Raw genomic sequence first — 21,915 nt, 5'->3', positions numbered from 1 at the left:
TGACCACTTGTCAACCATCAGAGCCAAGTGGCAATGTCCCCCTTCGATCAGGCATGCCAGGTCCACTTTGTCACAGGGGAACGCCACCCGCCGGACTCATAGATTTAACCTGGCTGACCCTCTAAGGCTTGCAACCCCTGTTCCATGGGCCATGTACAGACTTTCAAACACTAGGCTTGGGTAGAGTTTTCTATTAAAATAAAAAATATTCTTCCCTTTTTTCTTTGTTCCACCACCTTTCTCTTATTTACTCTTATTGAAAGAGAAAGCTGTGCCTTCTGCCTATCGTCATGCCATTTCCCTTCGTCTCGTGGCCAGTCCTGAGTCATACCTACCTCCCGTGTCATCAGAGAGCATCTTGACAGTCCACCCCTAGGGGGAGTGCTCATCCAGAAACGGCCTGCATGCACACTGCATACACTCACACACTTGCACTCACACTAAATTGCACAATACATACACATTCATACACTCATACATACACACTTGTGTGCACCCACTTGCACTTACAAACACTCACATTCATACACAGACACACATCCACTCTTTGGCACAAGAATGCTGGTAGAATTATGAGAATTTCAGAGCTGGTATCAGACCTTGCTTTCGGAACTTGAAGTTGGTCAGACTTGGTTGATGGCAGATCATTCCAAAAGGAATGTCAGGACAGAGAGAACAGTCAGGAACAAGAGATGGGCTCAGAGAGGAAGGGTGGATGCTGCCAAAGTTGAACTATCGCTTTGTGCTTTTGCTGCACAGCCTGAGGGCAGCAAGCCAGGGTCTGTTCCATGTACTAGGAAATGGCGTGTGTTGTCAGGAAATCTGGTCCACTTGAGGAAAGGGTGGAGTTCTTGTTGGCATTGCTGGAGGGTCTGGGGATCCTGGAGGTAGAAGAATGCGTGTGAGCGGTAGACGCCCCAGTGTGAAGTGGCATAAATAAAAAGGACTGTTGATTGGCTGGTGTAACTGAGAAATCCAAAGAGATTCAGGTGAGGTTTGATCAAGAGGCTGACACAGTGCTCTGAAGTCTCTCTGTTCTCCCTCCCCACCTGTGGGCTTTATGATCACATTTTCTTCCTTTATAGTAGCGAGACTGGCTGTAGCAGTTTAGTCCTTACATCTGGGCCTCATGTATACAGAGAAGAGTGGGTAGCTTTATCCAACATTCCAAGCAATAGTCCTGAGACTCTCCCTAATGGACCGGCTTACATCCCAGGTCCACTCACGTGCTATTTATGCCAACTAGGTTTTCCCCCAGCGTGAAGACTGGGGCCATACATGGGTTGTGTGGCAATGGATAATGTGTAAAAATTGGGATTTAACACCAAGAAGGAGAATGGATGCTAGTGGCCCTGGGCAGGGGCTCATCATGTTCCTCTGGTCTTGTTGGGAGCGATCGGTGACTCACTACTTCTCCTGCTCGCAAATCATCATAAGCTTTCTGTTCTAGACACGGAGAAATGGAGCCCTGCTAAGTAAAAATCTCCAAGGTTGTGTTACTTTCCTTTTTCATGAAATCTTTTTTGAAATCTCTCCACAGCACAGTAGATTTGCTCTTCCAACTTCAGGAGAGAAGTTCAGATATCTAGCTCCAGGGTAGTGATTAAGCCAGAGTTTGCTGGTAACCTACTCCTTCCTTTTGTGGCCTCTGCTTTACAAAGAAGTGCTGAACCCAGTGAAAGCCAGTGTCCTGCTGAGACAGTTTGGGTGGTAGAGGACTAGACACTACCGAAAACCCACTAGGAGCCAGGGACTGTCCCTATAGACACTGCATACATATTCCTCATTAATAACCTTAGGAAAGAGGTGGTTTTCTCTCTGTTTAACAGATGACAAACCAGAGCCTCTGAGGGATTAAATAATTCCTCAAAGGCCATAGAGCAGGTAGGGCAGAGCTGGGATTTTTACCTCACGTTGGGGTTAAACCTCAGCTTTTCACCCGCCTCTGTGTATAAACAGACTCTGAACGTCGGTCCTCAGGTGGACCTTGGGGGCGAGCTGCCCCGTCTTGTGCCCCTCCCTGCTTGAAACTCTCCCCACCCATGTTCGTCCTTGCTCTAAGAGTGACCCTGTCCCTCTGCCAGTATCCATGCAGTATCTCCAAACGCTGGTGTCCTCCACCTCAGGAGAACTGGTCTTGTTTCCTGCCGCACCCAGACCTACCCTGTCCAGCTAGTGCAATCCTGACTCGATTTCATTTCCCCATTTTACAGCATTTTCCATTCAAAACGTACATGTCCCCTGTCCCCTTCCATCACAGCTGTGCTATTAGCTAAGATGCTCCCCCAAAGCTGGTGGGTTGTTGTATTAAGTGTTCCATGGAGACAGGTTGACTTTTCAATGAGTAAATTCTGGAAAAAGTGTGTGCTCACTAGGTAGAAACTCCAGACTAGCAAGATAGTGCCTTTAGGGCTTCCCTGGTGGTGCAGTGGTTGAGAGTCCGCCTGCCGATGCAGGGGACACGGGTTCGTGCCCCGGCCCGGGAGGATCCCACATGCCGCAGAGCGGCTGGGCCCGTGAGCCATGGCCGCTGAGCCTGCACGTCTGGAGACTGTGCTCTGCAACGGGAGAGGCCACAACAGTGAGAGGCCCATGTACTGCAAAAAAAAACACCCAAAAAACAAAAAAAAGATAGTGCCTTTAGGGTCATTTGGTTCTTGACCCACGCTGGTGGGGGTAGCAATATTGTGCTTGCACATGATGGAGTCCATGTTAGCATTGCTGATTATCAATTGAAAGGAATGTTTCATGTCTCAGAAATGCAGGATCCTCCATCATTTCCAGGGAGATTTTTTTCAGGTTTGCCCCTTATTTCCTTTCCAGACATGCATTTCCTCCTGATACCACCTGTGCATTATGTCCTACCCGTATCTCTCATAATCTTCATCCGGGGTCAGCCGGCCATGGCTTGTTTTTGTGAATAAAGTTTTATTGGCACACAGCCACACTGTTCATGTATGGATTGTCTCTGGCTGCCTTCCCATTACAGTGGCAGAGCTGAGCAGTCACAACTGAGACTGTATGTCCCGCCAAAGCTAAAATATTTGCTATCTATCTCTGATCTAGGTCAGAAACCTCCATGTATACTCCTCCACAAACCCCTAATTCCTTTCTCCTTCACACAGCCAGGAACAGAAACCTCTCAAAGCCTGGGCTCTAACAAGGAAAAAAAAAAAAAAAATCAAATGCCTAATGTCTGGAAAGGAAAACACAATCTCACTGTCAGCCCAGTCCCAAGGAAAGCTTGTGCTGACACTTCTGCATCCCCTTCCAATTTCTGGGCCCCTGGCAGACATTGCTAATCAGTTATTGCACTCTTTCCTATTGAGCCTCAGTTTCTTCAAAGCAATGCCTGGGCAGCCACTTCTAATCAATCAAATTTGGCATTGAAGTAGAAACTATTTTCCACCCCTGGTCCAGCGGCCACTATCGGATCAGAGAATCACCTAAGACAAAAATCACGTTTAATGAATAATCCTTGAACATCCTTTGGGTTGCCGTGTCAGAGACAGACATACTGTCTCTCATTAAGTCCAGAGTTGGAACTTAATCCACTGTTTTCTGTCTCTTTGATTAAGCACCAGATAGATGAAGTCGTTGGCTTGCAATAGGGGACCGTGTTATATGAAAAATGCCTCCGTCTCCTTTTATTTTATTTTATTTTATTATTATTTTTGCGGTACGCGGGCCTCTCACTGCTGTGGCCTCTCCCGTTGCGGAACACAGGCTCTGGATGCGCAGGCTCAGCGGCCATGGCTCACGGGCCCAGCCGCTCCGCAGCATGTGGGATCTAGCTTCCCGGACCGGGGCAAGAACCCGTGTCCCCTGCATCGGCAGGCGGACTCTCAACCACTGCGCCACCAGGGAAGCCCCTCCGTCTCCTTTTAAATGAGAGATCTGTTATACTGTGCAATGCTCGCACCGTGAGAGGCACCTAGGAACTGAGGCCCACTGAGAATATTCTCGAGTCGCACATCAATGTCACCCTCATTGAGTGGCTTCATAGGTGGAATCACTGACACTGTTTATGCTCTTTCTCTCTCTCGGCTAATCCATTCTCTTTTAGCCAAGCTCCTGTTGTTGAATTCATATTAGGTAGAAGCACATACTCAGTGTTGCCAGGGGCTGAAGTGGAGGCATCTGTATCACTACATGTTTCTTAAACCAAGCCAAATTTCAGGAAGCTCTTAAAAGACCCTCTTTTCAAATGCTGGAGCAGATACTTGTTCAATAACCTCACATTAACCGTAATAGGTAAGAATTGGCTAAAGATAGGTAGCCATTGACAGCTGTGGGGACCTGCCCAAAAGACCACATTTGCTGCCATAAAACTGTCTGGACCAGCTCCTGAGGAGGTGATAGGTAAGTTGCAAATGAGGAAGTGGATCACTTAGCAGTTTCTCCCAGGTTTTTTCCTTCAGAAGTTGGAGAAGAGGACTGGAAGGAAAGGGACTATTTTACAAAGGAAATGTGGTTTAAGGGGGCAGTTGGCTGGAGAGACATGCTTCTTCTTACTGGCTAGGGAGCATCTGAGCCTGTAGGAATGATAACTATTCGCTGGAAGGATCCAGACGCCCTGGGAAACTTGATTTGAGCCTTGCACAGTTGGCATCTTGACAGCAAAGTTGCATGCACCACGTTAGAGTGTCAACTGGAGTCCAGCCAAGTTTTTCCAAGATCCGTTGTTCATCAAAGTTGGAGCTTTAAAAGTTGAGCCAGTGAGAGTATGAGCATGCCCTTTGGCCATTTCAAAACATTAAGCCAACCTTGGCAAAAGGTTTTAGCATTTGGCACCTTGTGTCTTTTTGTGTTGGATTTATGGAAGCAGTATGAGATGTGTCCTCCCAGATGGCAATGATGAGGGCCTTCTTAATAATGTTTTAAGCTTTTAGGTTTATGGGATCGCAGTAAAATTAATAATGTGGAGTTATTGATATTCTTTGAGTGAAAAAAGCAATGCATCCCTTCCTGGAGCAGATAAAGAATTTAGTAAGTATTATACCCAAGGTGCCATATAAGCAAACATTGAAAACATAAGATAGTATTATTTAAAATCACTGTTACTATTCATATTGTGCATATCAGGGGTACTCTTTCACTGAGAGGAACAAAGTTCAATTTAAATTTCAGTTGGACGGGCTGTCATGGAACTAGAAGGCCCTTTCTGCAGACCAGAAAGCTGATTACCATGGATTATTTAATTTCTGGCACAAATGAGACTGGGAAATAAGATATTGGAGTAAGCTAGATGTCATGGTGTGTTCCAGAGCAAGGATGCCATGGCTTAGCCATGGTTCTACCTGAGCTTGGGGGTTGGTTTGCCTCATGGGCAAGAGAATTGGTAAAGAAAGTATGTTGTTTCTGCTGCCTAGCATCCCTTTATCCCCTTCCTCTGGTACAAGAACTCCCTTCACTGGGGGAAACATTCTTTCCACACTTGCAACCAAGTTTTTCAGTAGGGGGCTGCCGATCATGATACCCTGCCCTCCTGGACCCTGGGATGGCTCCTGCTTCTGGCTGAGCCAATCACTGCACATACACCCCATACCTGCACCCTGGCCACCATCCTTATGATAGTCAGCATCCTTTGCCGTGACTTAACCTGCTAGAGCTGGCAAGGGAGAGCTCTCTTTCCTTTCTGATTAGTAGGCTATAAGGATATGCACCTGGAGCTGCCTTTGGTTGTAGTTTTATACCCTGCTGAGGTAGCACACCCAAAAGAACGAATGAACCATGCAAAGGAAGCAGTGCAGTGGAGAAAGCAGTGACAAGGAGAAAGAAAAAGTTCTTGGCATCCACGAGGCCTGTTCGACCCTGCCTGTTCCCCAGTTTCACCACAGAAACCCATAAATGTCCTGTTTTGCTTAATTTAGTTAGAATTATGTTTCTGTCGTTTGCAAGCAAACAGCTTTAACAAATAAAGCTGGCACCCCACGTTTCTCTCCTAGGCTGCTAGACCACATTTCTAACCCCTTTCATTCCTGCCTGCTTCAGCAAGCTTTCTTTAGTTGCCTGTTACTGTGCCAGCACTGTGACAGGCCCTGAGGATACGAAGCTTAGGTAGATAGCTGTGGTCCCTGCCCTCTTGGGACATGCATGGGTATAACAAGACCTCTTGCACCTTCTTCCTTTCCTGTGGAGTTTTGGGTTCTGAACCGTGGACTCACCTTTCCCTGTGCCTCGTCCTCCTTTGTTGATGTCCTCATTCCAATTGCTCACGTGAACTTGGCTTTTTGTCTTTCTTGACCTACTTTGTGCACAGATTTACTCAGTACAAAGCACTAAATTCATTGCTCTGCCTTGACTGTTGGCCTTTGGGTGGGTTTTTCCAGTCTGTGAATCTAAGCTGTCGCTCTCTAACCTCTCTAAGCCTCAGATTTGCCATCTGTAGACTAGAGGTAGCAGTAATACCTGTTCCATAGGTTGTGGTGGAGATCAAATGCTTAATGCGTGCTTCATAACAAGAAGTCAACATACAGTAGTAGGAATGATTATCTGATACTTCTAACTCTAATAAACAGATTTAAATGTAGAATCACATTCTTTTCATCTTTGGTATGCGAGAAAATAATACTATAAAAAGATCTTCTAGATGAGAAAGGCTATACATTTTTTAATTTTAATTTTTCAGAGTTCTGTTATTGGGCAGAAATCTCAGGGGAAGAAATACATTTGTCCTGTATTTCCTATTTGACATTTATTTTAAAAAAAGGAGAATCCAGAAGAAGATACCCTTAGGAATAGACTTATCACTGATTCTAGGTAGAATAAAATGTGCAAAGGGAGACCGGTATGTGTGTGTATGTGTGTACAGATGTGTGTGTGTGTGTGCATGCACACACTTCTAATAGAGAGGGAAAATGAGTACATTTGAACTTGTAAGGTCTGACCATGTCCTTAAGCCACCTTTATTTTCCAGCTGATCACATTAGATGCATATTTAAGGTTTCTACACTTCAAAACTTGTTGAGCCCGTTTCTTTTCTCTGTGAAGGGTCCTGTGACTGTCTTTGTTTAGTGCCCAGTATTTCATAGTCTCAGGGGGTAGCAGTAATGGCAGGAATGAGATCTACTTCTCCACTTATCTAATGAGAAAGGGTTCTCTTGTTTCTTGTTGAAATCCTTGTCACTGAACGCTTTTACTTTGCTAGAAAAGGACCTCTGGTAGAATGCTACCTTACATGGCATCCCCTGTTGCATTAAATGAATTCATCCCTTGGTTAATGTAATTAATTGCTCAATTAAGCCAGTTTTTAAGTGGGGCTGGTGACAGTCCTTTCTGTGTTGTTGAAGACATTAGGGTGGTTTGGTGGTTGTGAAATCCACTGTGGCAATGTCAACACAGCTTCTTTTCTTAAGAATATCATGAAGGAGTAAATCTTCCTTTTCCAAGAAGGAAGCCCATTTGAGGCCCCTGAATTCATGCTAGACCTCAGAGCACCTCTGTGATCTGAGCAGTTCATACAAATGAAGTGGTGGGGATCTTACCTAGCCTTTCAGTTGTATACACAGTATCATCTGAATTATCTACACATCTAACTGCTACTGGCATGTCCTCTGGAATGTTCCACAGATACACAGCACTGTTCCTCTCCTGCATTCTGTACTTGAATGTCCTATAATCCAGACATTCCAGGATTTGGGAAATAAAATAATCACTTTGGATCTTCTTCAGCTGTTCTTCAACCAGCCATTTCCATACTTATATCTCATTGGTTCTTTATCCCTTTTGATTGCTGTATGTCATGTATGATATAAATAATATATTGAGGTCAATTGTACTATCTCCTGATACCAACAACCGTCAGCTAGCTTCATGTCATAGTGTCTATCATCTGGGTTGCTCATTTGGGTATTAGATGTCCAGGAGACCTAGGGTTGACTGAGAAATTCACTTTCTATGTTGTAAGTTTGAAAATTGGTTCAATTTAGTCCTACATATATTAATTAAGCCTCTACTATACATGGGATATTACGTTAGCCTCTGGGATACAAAGGTATGTAAATCATACATCTTGCCCTTGACAAAGCTTCCAGTCCAACGTAGTGTATTGTCAAACATCTCCTAAAGTAACAGAGAAGCACACATACTAGTTGGCTTAATTAAAAAGAAAACATATAAGCAGGCATCCTGAGACATCCTCCAGCACACACACAATACTTGAAAGCTCCAGTGTTTCTTCTTGGTAATTGTCTTGCTTAAGTTAAATCTCTGTATTGGCTTCATTTTCAAGATGGCAGCAAGAGGGCTCTACCAGTTTCCAGGCAAGGTTTTCAGAAGCCCCCCTCAGTAGACTTTTCCTTAGGTCTTAATAGCCAAGACTGGATCATAATCACACAGCGAGGAGAGTGGGATTACCATAACTGGTTTAGGCTAATCATTTTGGGTAGAATGGATCTTGGGTAACAGACCCATTGCCATAACAGTTGGATAGACATGAGAAATTAGAAATTTGCTATAATGTGGCATGTCCTATGATAGGAGTCTCTGAGATTCCAGAACAAGTGTCCCTACATAGACTACCGTATTTAATCACTTACTGGTGAAACTTTTTTTTGTTAAGGTAAAGGCTTTTCTGAAGTCTGTAGAGATTATAATGATTGTTTCCCCTAATGTCTAGTGCTTCTTACACTGGAGTAATGTATTCTCTTAAGCAGGGTATTGGGGGGTGTCCTAAGAGATTATGGGAAACCAAAAATAAATATGTGCATCTTCCTGGAGAATCAGTTTTACTTACTTTGTTTCTAGAAAGAAAGTCTAAATATATATATAATATATATAATAATTAATAATAATAAAATACATAATGAAGAGTACAAAATGTACATGAATGTTTTAGATACAAAAGGTGTATTCAACTTCTGATTGGTAAAATTTCTTTGGGAACCTACCCCTGGCCCCTGATGGTCTATCTTCCCTCCCCTTTGCCGTGTAGTTTACTTGGATGGAATAGTAGAAGAGGGTCAGTTTCCCCAAGCTTTCATTGTTTTGGAAAGAAATTTAGTTAATCTGGATGCATTTCTTTCCACACAACTGTGTTTCAATGATTGTGGGCTTTTGAAACATCTCCTCCAGCATCATCATAATTTGATGTTTATGGTAGTTGTACGTTATCATGTAAATATAATGTTTGCACTTTATATATTTCTATGTTGCATAGCTTAAATTATTTACTTTAATTCTTTACCCTCCCTAAAACTGTATAGTAGTGCGTACAGAAAATGGCATTCAGAACAGAGTAAAGAATGCCGATAACTGTTGACATTGTCTGCACTCTTGTAGCTAATCAGTTGCTCTGTTTTAGAAATAGACACAGAGAACAAATCCGCCAGGCTAATGAGTTCAAGTCTTCTTATCCTGCTCCTAGCATAACTTGAAGTTATAGAAGGTGAACTAGTTTCCTGATGTCCCAAAGCACTCTTGAAAAGGTTTAGAGAACTAAGCCACTTAGGAGGACAAATATGTCTCAGATAATCCCTGCTGCTACTGTCAAGACTCATTTGAATCAGGTCAAATTAAAATTAAGATGGCTCAGCACCAGAGGTCTCACACATCACTTTCTTCCTTAGCAAATAGTGTCCCCAACTCTGTTAGAAATACCTCACACTTAAGCCATCTGAACACCTTCCTGGGTGTCAACTATTTTACCCCATTGTTGGTTCTTATCCAGTGATTTGCCCTAATCCAATATCAGCCCCATGTTTCTTCCTTGGAAAATGCTTCTAGACCTAGGGAGTAGGTTCCAAGCCTTATTATTCTTGGCTCTCAAACAGTCAGTCCTAAGCTCTCTTTTAAATTACATCCAATTTTTTTTTAAATCACAGTGCTTTAATTTTTGTTTTTGTTTTCGTTTTACTTATTTATTTATTTGGTTGCACCAGGTCTTAGTTGAGGCAGGTGGGCTCCTTAGTTGTGGCATACATGTGATATCTAGTTCCCTGACCAGGGCTCGAACCTGGGGCCCCTGCATTGGGAGCGCAGAGTTTTAACCACTGCGCCACCAGGGAAGTCCCCCAGTTTTTTTTTTAAATGAGGAAAGGCTCTCCTTTTGTAGGGCCATGGATAGCTGTTACATTTCTGTCTAGACGGGCATAGTTCCTGAACTCATGGAGGGTGTGGTCTGGTGGTGAAATCAGGCATAAGCAGGTAATTGTAAACGTGATGGATATTATGAGAGGGAAGGATTAAGCTGCTGTGATGGAACCTGCACCTGCTTCAGGAGACCAACATTCAAGCTAAGTCTTGAAAGATAAATGAGGGGTTTATTGGATGAAATCCTGGGGTGGAAAAGAATGTTCAGGAATGAAGGAACAGCAAACATGAAAAGCCCGAGGCAAAAGAGTTGGAACCCCAAAGAAGACCCAGAATGGCCTTCTGTAATGAGGCGAAACCTGAAACAGAAGACAATAGCTGAAAAGGTTATTGAGAGTGGCAGGGAAAGTCTTGTAATCAGATCTGGTAATTTGAATTATTTACTAATGTAACCATCACTTCCCTCGAGTAGAAATTTCAGCCCAAATTGAATGAATATACAGATGTTAGAGCACAAATTAATAGAGTGCCCTAGGATTTCTGTTTGAGCAATGCTCTCTGTTTTGAAGGACAGGAGAGTGAATGAAATGGAAGTGCCAGCTTTCACGTGGGGACGCTCACTCTCAGGTTTCTCAGCAGACTCAAATCCTAAAGCTTTCCCTGGTAGAAGCTGGACCACAGGCACACCACCATGCCCTTCTAAGCCGTGGCGAGTGTGGTGAGTGAAGTACCAAGTATCAACCCGCTTGGCAATGGATACAACCAATCTCATGTGCTGCTTAAACAATGTGTGTGAATTGTGGACTGTTAAGATGGAGAACAACCCAACAATTGTTGCACTTAGAATTCTTTCTTTAAGACTTGTTCGTTCAAAATATGCTTTTCTTCCCTTACATCCAATTTTACCATGCTACCTTGAAAGACTTCTCTAGAAGTACTTGGATTCTGATTATATTATATTGCCTTTTCCTGCTATTTAAAAATTCTTTTTGAATAATTTTTACCTGCATACTACAGTCTATGTTTAAATAGCATAGACTATGTCTGGAGGGGTATACGAGGAACTAGGCATGGTGGTAGCCCTGGGGGGAAGGAGAAGGGCAGGGCTGCCATCTACATAGCATTTTTCATGTGGTTAAGATGAAAAGGACTCTTTCCTCAGAGCCATGAGTTATGGCTTATCCAGCGGAGCCCAGGCTAGATTATAACCTCCACTCACTGCCTCAGCCAGATGTCCTTGTGCAGTAAACAACTTGAGCAGTCTTACATGGCAGCTCTGGAAATGAGGAGCTGGTGAACAAGGATGAAAGAGAGGCTTATGTTTCATTCACTGAATAGCTTTTATATGATTACATGTGCATTTCAAAATTAGAAATTGAAAAGTAATATGTGCTGATATAGAAAACCAGGAAAAGAAAGCCTCCCCCCAAATATATTAAAATCATCCAGTGATGCCAACTCAGAAATCACTACTATCAATAATTTGATCTATTTTTCTCTAGTTTTTTTCTATATGCATAGTCAGTTTCAAAATGGAGTTCATATGCAGTACTTTTCTCCTGCCCTCATTTTTACTTTGTTTTGTATAATAGGTGTTTTTTTCCAGTCAAGAAAATTGTTCACCCCTTTTTCTGAAGATGTAAGTGTCGCATGCTCATAGTAGAATATTTAGCAAACATCGATAAAGGCTTAAGGTTTTTTTTACTTCTTTTTGAGACATAATTCACATACCATAAAACTCACCTGTTTAAAGTGTACAGTTCAATGGCTTTTAGTGTATTTATGAAGTTATGCCACCATCACTGTACTCTAACTTTAGAACATTTTCATTGTCTTAAAAAGAACAACCCTGTGCTCATTAGCAGTCGACTCATTTCCTCCACCCCTCCCTCCAAACTCCCTTAGCCCTAGGCAACCACTAATCTACTTTCTATCTCTATAGATTTGCCTAATCTGGAGATTTTATATAAATGGAATCATAAAATGTGTGGTCTTTTATGACTGGCTTCTTGCACTTAGCATAGTGATTTTGAGATTCATCCATGTCGTAGCATGTATCTTTTTTTTTAGTTATTTACTTTTTACTGATTGCTTGATTATTTATTCTTGATTGATTTTTATTTATTCGCACACCACAAAATCTACCCTTTTAAAGGTACAGTTCAGTGGTTTTTAGTATATTCACAAGGTTGTGCAACTATCACCACTATTCAATTCTAGATCATTTTCATTATCCCCCAAAGAAACTCCATACCCACTGGCAGGCCCTCTCATTCTATCCCCTCAGTCACTTGGCAACCACTAATCTACCTTCTGTCTTTATGGGTATATGGCCTCTTTGTCTAACTTTTTTTAATTCTCATGTTTTCAAGACCCATCCATGTTGTAGCATGTGTCAGTACCTAATTCCTTTTTATGGCTGATAATATTCCATTATATAGCTATACCACGTGTTATGTATCCGCTAATCAAGTGACATTTGAGTTGTTTCCACTTTTTGGCTCTTAGGAATAATGTTGCTATGAACGTTTATGTCCAAGTTTTTATGTGAGCAAATATTTTCAATTCCCTTGCGTATATGCTTCATTCCTTTTTATTGCTAAATAGTTATTACATTATATGGATATACTGGGTTTTTTTTAATCTGTTCATCTGCTGATAGATATGTGGCTTGTTTACACCTTTTGGTTATTCTGAATAGCAGTGCTATGAACATTTGTGTTTAAGCCTTTTTTTAAACACCTGTTTTCACCTCTTTCAGGTGTATACCTAGGAATGGAATTGCTGGGACACATGGAAATTCTGTTTAACCTTTTGATAAATCGGCAATCTTTTCCACAGCAGCTGCACAATTTTACATTACCACCAGGAGTATATGAGGGTCCCAGTTTTTCCATAGCCTCACCAACACTTTTTACTGTCCGTTTTTTGATCATAGCCATTCTAGTAGATATGAAGTGGGTATATTATTGTGGTTTTGATTTGCAGTTCCCTAATGATTAATGATGTTGAGTGCCTTTTCATGTGCTTACTAGGCATTCGTATATCTGTTTTAAAGGAATGTATATTCAAATCTTTTGCCCATTTTTAAATTGGGCTATTTGTCTTTTTGTGATTGAGTTGTAGTTCCTTCTATATTCAGGATATAAGTTCCTTTTCAGATATAAGATTTACACATATTTTCTCCCAGTCAGTGGCTTGTCTTTTCATTTTTTTTCATAGAATTCTTTGAAACACAAAAGTTTTTAATTTTGATGAAATCCAGTTTATTTTTATGTTACTTATGCTCTTCCTGGCATAGCTAAGAAACCACAGCCAAATTCAGTATCACAAAGATATACAGTTATGTTTTCTTTGAAGAATTTTATAGATTTAGCTCTTACTTTTACTTCTTCGGTCTGTGTTAATTTTTGTACACGGTGTGAGGTAGGGGTTCAGATTCATTCTTTTGCATGTGGCTCTCCAGTTGTCCCAGCACCACTTGTTGAAAAGACTGTGCTTTCCCATTGAATGATATTGCAACTTTTGTCAAAAATCAGTTGACCATAAATGTGAGGATTTATTTCTGGATTCTTGATTCTATTTCATTGATCTGTTTGTCTACCCTTATGCCAGTACCACACTGTCTTGATTACTGTAGCTTTGTAGTAAGTTTTAAAATGTGATCTATTGAAAAGTAACAAAACACCCAACTGAAAGTAGCTTAAACTATGTAAGGTCATTTGTTGTTTACATCTCATTACAAGTCATCTGAAAATAGGCTGCTGCTGAGTTGGTTTGATATCTAAACAATGCCATCAAGGACCTGGGCTTTTACCACCCTCTTTTCTACTATATTTGCTGTTAACACCTGTCCTCTTGGTCACAAGATGGCTGCTGTAGCTCAAAGCATTGTGTCTTCATATGACAGTGTCCCAAGCAGGAATCAGGGAATGTGCTCAAAAAATTCTTGTGTTGTTCCAGCTCTTTGAAGAGGAAAATCTTTTCTAGAACCCTTTAGAAATCTTCACTTTATAGCTTATTGCTTGAATGGGGTGTCATGCCTTCCCTTAGACCAATCATACTTCATCCCAGGGGCATAGAAAATGGCCACCCACAAAATCAGCGTCTCTGAAAAGGGGGTAAATGGCTAATGGATAGACGACCAACACTATTTGCCAAAATACATAAACATATAAAGAATAAACCAAGATTATCTGTTAAGTCCACCAGACTGAAATAATAATGGATCTTTTTAGGGTAAGGAGGTCTACCTTAAATTTCTTTGGTGCTAGGTCCTTCAGAAATAAAACCTATTTTCTTCCTCTGTTATTGACTCAAGACCAGATTGTGTAGTTCTTCTCTTCATTCCTGTCGAGTACTGCCTGGAGCTCCCTGAACTCTTGGTCTAAAAAATACACAAGTGCTTTCTCAACTTTATACAGTATTCACAATCCTTCAGGTGTGTAGCCTACTGCTTTTGGCCTCTTTATCTTCTTGTAGACAATTCATTTTATAGTTGAAAACAGTATGTTGCTACTACCCACTTCAAATTAACTTTAGGATGGCAAGACACAAGAAATACTCTTATATCTTTTTTTTTTTTTTTTTTTGGATGCTAAACTTTGCTTTTATTTTGCTCTTACTGCTAACGGGCCAAATAGTTGAAGTTCCTAACAATAATCCTACCAAATCATTCTGTAGTTTTTAGTAACAATGGAGAAATGATCTATATTTATAACCTGTTGCCCATGTTTGTTTGCTAGCCAGAGTATTCCTGGCCTTGAGAGTTTTTACTACTTTGAAGGCCATTGATCTTGGCTGATTTCTGTTTTTCATTTTACTACAATTATCTGTTAATCTTTGGAAAGTCAACATTTTTCATTTATCCTTTTTTTCCTTCTACCATTTATTGTATAGGAGTGAAGGTCATTGTTGTTTTTTTCTTTAATAAATTTATTTATTTATTTTTGGCTGCATTGGGTCTTCTCTAGCTGTGGTGAGCAGGGGCTACTCTTCGTTGCGGTGCGCAGGCTTCTCATTGCGGTGGCTTCTCTTGTTGCGGAGCACGGGCTCTAGGCACGCGGTCTTCAGTAGTTGTGGCTCGCGGGCTCTAGAGTGCAGGCTCAGTAGTTGTGGCGCATGGGCTTAGTTGCTCTGTGGCATATGGGATCTTCCCAGACCAGGGCTTGAACCTGTGTCCCTTGCATTAGCAGGTGAATTCTTAACCATTGCGCCACCAGAGAAGTTCCGGTCATTGGGTTTTAAGTCACTGCTTTCTTATCTCCCATAAAAAATTCAGTTACTTTTCTTTATAGATTTTCTTTTCCTTCTCATTGTTTTATTCTTATTTAAATTGGGTAAACCCAAAGGGTGGACATTTTGTCACATTAAGTTCCTGGATAATAAGTAAGTCCTAGAGCCCTCCGTACCCTATAAATTTTAGTGTGAGGCCAAAACAAATGATAACTTATAAATACCAAAAAAGTCCTTTTATTTCTCAGTTAAAGTAGAAGGACTGAAAAATTAGCAGCTGTGCCATTGAAGATGCTTTTAAATGCTTTTTTCCACAGATCTTCAGCAAATCACCCAGATTTTCTGTGTCTCAGTTTCTTTATCCATGAAATGGGGCCAGCAATACCTTTCTCCATTTGACCTTGGGAGAATATTGTGCAAATCAACTGATAATATGTGTGGAGCTGCCTTTATTTATTTAGAAAAGGGTGCTATATAGACCAATTTATTACTATTTTATTTTTGTCATTGTTGGTATGCATGTAAATTAAGTATAAATAAAAGGTGATAAATTATGGGGGTGGAGATAAGTCACAAGATTGATACTATTTCTTCTTTGAAGAAGGTCAGCCCATATACACACTACTATATATAAAATAGATAACTAATAAGAACCTACTGTATAGCACAGGGAATGCTACTTAATACTTTGTAATGACCTATATGGAAAAGAATCTAAAAAAAAGTGGATATGTGTATACGTATAACTGATTCACTATGCTGTACAGCAGAAACTAAAACAACATTGTAAATCAACTATACTCCAATAAAACTTTTTTTTAAATTAAAAAATTTTTTAATAAAAATAAAATGCAAAAAAAAGAAAAACAAAGTATTTGAAAATGCTTTAAATATATAATAAATGGAAAAGTTATAAACAAAACAAAAAAGAAGAAGAGGAAGGTCAGCCCTTTCCCTCTGATCTACGTGGGCTTCCTTGGAACCTTCATGGTCCTTCAAGTGCTTTCTCATCTACACTGATGAATTCTAAAATCTGACCTGGCAAAAATCTCCAGTATGTCTTTAGTGGATTAACTAGTAAAAATGGATACAATGCAGGATCTAATATGTTGCTCCCTGTTTTGTACTTTTTCATGCAGTGGAGATAGCATCCTCCTCTTTCCTTTGAGCAAGGAGAATTTGATTTAATAAAATAACAGGTGAGGTTTTTGAGGAAAGATGAGAAAGTTGTTTTGTTGTTTCCCTTTTATGGGATGAGTTTGCCAAGGAAAAGAAGATGGATAGATGCCTTGGTGCTGGATATTGTTTAGTTTGTAGTGGTTTTAGCCCTTTATGATGTCAAAAAGCCATTCAAAGTCCTAAAGGCAGCTGCAGAACTTAACCAACCTACTGGTCAGCCTTGGGTGATGGTGATAATGACAGGTACCCTACCCTTCAGGGTTCCATGACTTCTGCATGCTCCCGTCCACTTCCTGCCGCTGGAGGCCAAGACCGAAGGATGCTCCTGGCTCGCTCAGCCCGAGGAAGGGAAGAGAGAAAAAAGCAGGAGAGGAGGGAGGAACAAGAACACTTTGCCTTTGGCTCAAGTGAGATTGAAGCAGAACTTGTGTCCCACTGGCCCTCCTGCCTTCTCCTTGGGACAAGATGTAGAAGCAGGGAGGGGCATGCAGACCCCCTGTTGGGGTAGACTGCCTCTGCACAGCTGGGCAGTCCTCCCAGAGGCCACAAGAGGTACTTGCATTGAAAAGGGCACCTTTGCCCACCAAACTCTCACCCCATGTGCATATTGAAGCCCTGTTCTGGGGGACCTGTTGACTTTATTATGTAGTCATTCCTAGGTAAGCCCTTCCTTGTCACCCTTGGAATTTTGCAGCTGCCTTGCAGCTGGGCTTCCGTGCTCTTCTGCTTCTCAAGCGCTCTCTCTCACCCTTCCCCTCAGGTCCCACAAGTCTGAGATCCCTCTTGCTATAGAGCCATGGAGCCCTCATTCTTACAGCTCATGCCGCCTTGGACCACTATTTGTGTCCCCCCTCTCCTGTCACCTGGCTCTGCCCTCCTCAGCCTTCAGGTCTCAGCTGCGGTGTCACGGTGTCACGTCCTCAGCGAGGCCTTCCCTGGTCCTCCCCCGCCCCCAGCTTCCATCACATATCTCTTTTATAACCCTGTGAGGCTCTGCCTGCTTCCTCTATATTACTTGTTCAGATGTCTGCCTTTCTCTCCCTTCTCTAAGACCCACTTAGACAGAAATCCTCTCTGTTTTGCCTAGTGTGTTCTAAGTACTCAGTTCCCTGCCTGACACGTACTGCAAACTTAATACGTAATTTTTTAATGAACAAGAGTGTGTTTTGGGAATGGATGAACTTCTTTCTATATTCACGCTTGAGACAAAGAGTCATTCATTCGTCAGGTCAAGAACCATTGATTGATGGCCTGTTATGTGCCAGCCACTGGGGGAACAAATATGAATAAGGTGTCTTCCCTACTTCTGCCAGTGGTTTCTGAGTGGACTTGGCTACCACCCCACCTGGAGTAATTGGAAGTGTGTGGAGGTGCTTTTTGTTGTTGATGTCATAATGACTGGGGACACTACTGGCGTGTAGTGAGCAGAGCCCAAGGTCACTAAACATTTTCCAGTGCGTGGGGTACACTCCTGCACAAGGAGGGACCATCCAGCCACCCCGCCTCCACTCACCTGTAGGCACTCCTCAGAAAACTGACAGTCTGGGGACTTCCTTGGTGGTCCAGTGGTTAAGAATCCGCCTTCCAATGCAGGGGATGCAGGTTCGATCTCTGGTCGGGAAACTAAGATCCCACGTGCCACGGGGCAACAAAGCCTGCGTGCCAAAGCCGCAACTACTGAGCCTGCGTGCCAAAACAAAATACCCTGCGTGCCGCCACTAAGACCCGACACAGCAAAATAAATAAATAAATATTTTTAAAAATCAGTGAAAGCCTTCTTTGACTTACTGATTAATTGGCTATATGGAATTTACAATAAAGAGTATTGTATATTAAAAAAAAAAAGTTGACAGTCTAGCAGTGAAAAGTGGACCAAAGGGGGCACCTTTGCCCCTTTTGAGGCGATGAGAGACTTCTGTAGCAACTCAAGGCCCCCTGGAGGCATCAGCATTCCACCTTGGGGTTGATATAGGGGGAATTGTTTTTGTCATGTGCCAAAGAAAGCCTTCAGCCCTACTAAGGAGCCTGTGATTTAAAGGAAATGATAAGGCCAAAAACTAAAGTGCCAAAAGATACATAGCTTATGGTGAAAATGACTATTTCTCATTTTTATGATAAACATCCAAAAATAAAAAGGTAGGTGTAAATGATAGGAAATGTCATCCCAGTTCCTTCTCAATGGGCTTTGACTCCATTACAGCTCTTGGTGAGTGTGTGAATACCATTATAGAATGATTGTTGCATCTCCAGTCTGCCTTTTGGGAGAAAACATCAAGAGGGAAGAATGTTTCCCCACCAGTCCTCTGAGAGGAAGAGCAGGCTGTGGGGTTGAACTAGACCAAGGTTCCTCAGTCTCCACACCACTGACATTTGGGACAGGGGAGTTCTTTGTCGTGGAGGCTGCCCTGGGCACTGTAGGATGTTTACCAGCATCCCTACCCACTAGACGCCACTAGCATCCCCGAGGTGTGACAACCAAAAATGCCTTTGTAGGCAGGGTTGCAAAATTGCCCCTGATTGAGAGCCACCGAACCAGACCTTGTTTTCGTCCCCCTCAAGCCCTGTGTCAGACATGGCCTGTCAGAATTTAGCCACACTGGCTCTTCATCTGTGGAGAGAGGAGAGTTTTAAAAATATCCACAGGCATTCGATGGACTCTGCTTTTTGATGGGCAGAGGGGACCTCTGGAAGCCGCTGCGATAGAACTGCTTATCTCTTTCTAGAGACAGGGGTTAGCATTTTGTGCTGTCTTCTTAGCACTGTGCTCTTCTTCCTGCAGATTGCTCAGAGAAGAACCTACGGGAGCCTCAGGGATAATGACAATTTCTCTTTTACGTCTGCAGCAGAACTCCCAGGAGTATGAGCCATGCTGTCACCTGAAGCATCTTTTTAAGCCTCCAGAGAGAGCTGCAGGAAATTACAGTGTATTGCAGGGAACTCTGATGCTGTAGAGGAAAAAAAAAAAATCCTCTTCTTAAATTAAAAAAAAAAAAAAGAAAAGGCAAGATAATTTTGAAGACAGCTTGATTTAGCTCCCTTTCCACAGGAAATTTTAGACCAGCTTCAAGGGTGTGTGTCTGGGATCTGGTTTGTGCCACGTGGCTTGTCCATTTTCAGAAAGATGCCGCAATTGGGTGGCTCTTTTCTCCACTGCTCCACACCTGGGTTCAGTTGCCACCCACTGTCGGCCCCTGGTGTGAAGAACTTACTTTTCCTTCCCTCTAAAAGCTATCTCTGCCTAGAGCTTTGAACTTCTCCTGCTGCAGGAGAAGAAAGCTGTTTGGATATGAAGAAGCGTCCATGTTTATATTGGTGGGAAGAAAATGTCTTTTCTTATCTTGCATCTAGCTTGGAGCATCTCCTGCTTCTCCGGGTCCTCAAGAAAGGCTGGCTGTGTGATGGAGAAGAGCTAGCTCCAAAGAATTTTTTGGGGAACTTGAAGAAAGTGGAAGAACTGCTCCTTCAAAAACAAGTCAACTTTAACCTCCAACACACAGAAAGGGATAGGAAAACAGATGTAGATAATTAGTTGAAATTTTTTTTAAAACACATTTTACGAATACTGTTTTATCTAGGTACCAAAAAAATGAAACAATTCCTGATTTTGGTGGCGGTGATCATTGTTTTCTTTGGGCGCTCACTTTTTGCCAGCCATATACTAAACACTTTATACAGCATATTTTACTTAATCTTTCCCCAGTTGCTATGTAGTAGATTCTGATATTATCCCTGTTTTATAGATGAGTACACTGAGGCTTTGTGGCTTTAAGGAGCTTGTACAAAGTGCCACAGGTCTTTTTTAAAAAAATAAATAAATAAATTTATTTATTTTAAGGAGCAGGGAGTTAAGTCTCTTAGGACACTTAGCTCCTAATGCCCATGCCCTGCAATAGCGCTTCTCCATCTTTAGAGTCAGGATCCCCCAGAGGCCAAGTGAAACCGCAGATCCCTGACCGCACCCTGATTCTGGAGGGGGCCCAAGAACTTGTATCTCTCACAAGTTCCCAGGTGATGTTGATGCTGCCAGTTCAGGGACACTCTGAGGACCCCTGTTCTGCCACATCCAATTTTTCTAGAAAGTAGTGTAAGCACTGACTTTGAAAACCTTGAATGCAAACCACTGATGTTGGAATTGACCACTGACATTAGGCCTATGCACAGATAATAGCCATGGTGTTTCTAGAGCATCTCTTGTGAGAGAATAGTGTCACGAGACGGAGATAATTGACCTGTTGTAGGTTTTATTCGGTATTCCCTTGGCTGCCGATTTCCAAGAACACGGTCTCACTGCATCATTAAAAAGAATAGTAAATGTACCACCATCATCCACTCGTACTCATAAGCCAGTTTTGAAGTTCGGTAGTTTTCCATTAGAAGGATGACATTTCATTTTCAAACTATACTTGGTTCATTGTCTTTTGACTCCGTGGGACCTAGTATTTTCTGATTCTGTGTGAACACTGTGACCATTATCTTGGAAAATATCAGAATGCCAATACTGAGGAACACATGGAGCAGATTTACTGTGAAGAAAGGTTTGCAAATCTTGGATCGGGTCTTTTGTCCTATTAACTAATTCAACAAAAAACCTCTTAGGCAATTTCATTAGTAATAAAAGAAGTAAAAAGTAAGAAAAGAAACATCTTTTAAGAGTTTCCCAATTATGGTCACTTTGAAAACAGTAGGCGCTTTGAGGACAGATTTTTGTGTTCTCTTTTCACTGGGTGACTTTCACCTGAATTAAGATGCCAAAGGCACATTTGAAACCTGAAATAAAGCTGATTTACTTGTCGATAATCTCTTCTGAAGCCTTCTGAGCTAGTTCGGGAGAAAAGCTTTGGCACTTTTACCTTTCTGCCACTTAATAGCACAGATAACAGCCTAGGTGTGAAACTGCCAGTAAAATACGGATGATTGTCCTACAGATGGATTCAGGAAAAAACAACATCCTGAAATTTGCTGCAGTACTTTTGCTGTGAGCAGTGTTTTACAATTATTTGGGACTGAAATCTACACATATTCCAAAGGAAAATAGAGCCTGGTGGCATGTGGGACTCCTTGGGCTCTCTTTTGCAAATGCCTTTGGCAATATCAGTTCCTGGGGGAGAACTTTAAAAAAACAAAACGTTAATTATTTGGTGACTTTGTGAGTGGTGGAACAGCTTCCTTTGGTTTTGAGTCGAGAATAAACTCTGTAGTAGCTGCTGCTACACATGTCCAGAAGCTGAATTTTCCAGAACCAAACCAAGGATTCTCTTGTGAGCTTCTGTTTCCCGGCACATACTAACTGGAAGCTATTTGGCAGAGACCAAGAACGCTCTTTGTGTTTCTCATGAACTGACTGCTGCGTTGGAATTAGCACAGTGTGCGGGGTGCGCGATCCTGCTTTCCGGCTGGCAACAGTAGGCAGGTTGTCATTTTCTCTGAGACCCTCAAGTTAGGAGCGAAGGCAGGTTTTGCAGTCACGCA

At 42.0% G+C, this 21,915-nt stretch overlaps 1 protein-coding gene and 1 pseudogene across 2 annotated transcripts in view; both read left to right on the top strand.

The window, feature by feature from the left end:
• The window catches only part of FRMD4B (FERM domain containing 4B), a 273,299-nt gene that overhangs the window by 66,900 nt on the left and 184,484 nt on the right, over nucleotides 1-21,915 (top strand). The gene's annotated exons all lie outside the window — the stretch shown is intronic.
• Nucleotides 1-21,915, top strand: part of LOC149748307 (uncharacterized) — a 46,868-nt pseudogene that overhangs the window by 2,014 nt on the left and 22,939 nt on the right.

Source organism: Delphinapterus leucas, chromosome 10, assembly GCF_059928025.1.
Source record: "Delphinapterus leucas isolate spDelLeu-1000000601 "Yukka" chromosome 10, BTC_Dleu_Yukka2, whole genome shotgun sequence".
Lineage (NCBI taxonomy): Eukaryota > Metazoa > Chordata > Mammalia > Artiodactyla > Monodontidae > Delphinapterus > Delphinapterus leucas.
This window is presented reverse-complemented; position numbering and strand designations above follow the sequence as displayed.